Genomic DNA, 648 nt, shown 5'->3' on the forward strand with positions numbered 1-648 from the left:
GAAATAATCACATTTGCCTGCTCTGTGCCTGACAGGGGGTGGCACTGCAACTTCCTCATCGACCCTGCCTTGAGTGTGACAGGCGGCAGTGCCCCAACCCCCCAATCGGCCCTACCCTGAGCGTGACTGAGAGTGGCATTGCAACCTCCCTATCCGCCCTGCTCTGTGCATGACAAGGCATGGTGCCCCAACTCCCCAATCGGCCCTGCTCTGAGCCAGACCAGGGGCTGCACCTAGGGATTGGGCCTGCCCTCTGCCACCCGGGAGCAGGCCTAAACCAGCAGGTCGTTATCTCCGGAGGGGTCCCAGACTGCGAGAGGGCACAGGCTGGGCCGAGGGACCCCCCTCCCCCCCAGTGCACAAATTTTTGTGCACCGGGCCTCTAGTAATAATAATAATAATAAAGAGCCTAGACTCCTGGAATCTCACAGTGACAGCACCAGGGGTAATAAAGGTTTGCTTTTACTGAGTGCAGGGTACAAGTTCAAGGACCCGGCAGATCATGCTGGAGTAAGTAGCTCACAGCCTGGCCCTGGCATGTCTCCAGGGAGCCATGGGAGGACAGGATGCCCAGGACAACAGATAAGGTGACATCCCAATATTCCTGCCCCTTTTGCTCAGACTGCAGCTGCTGGGTCTTCAGGAATG

This window comes from Myotis davidii, unplaced genomic scaffold (genome assembly GCF_000327345.1).
Source record: "Myotis davidii unplaced genomic scaffold, ASM32734v1 scaffold1558, whole genome shotgun sequence".
Taxonomy (NCBI): Eukaryota; Metazoa; Chordata; class Mammalia; order Chiroptera; family Vespertilionidae; genus Myotis; species Myotis davidii.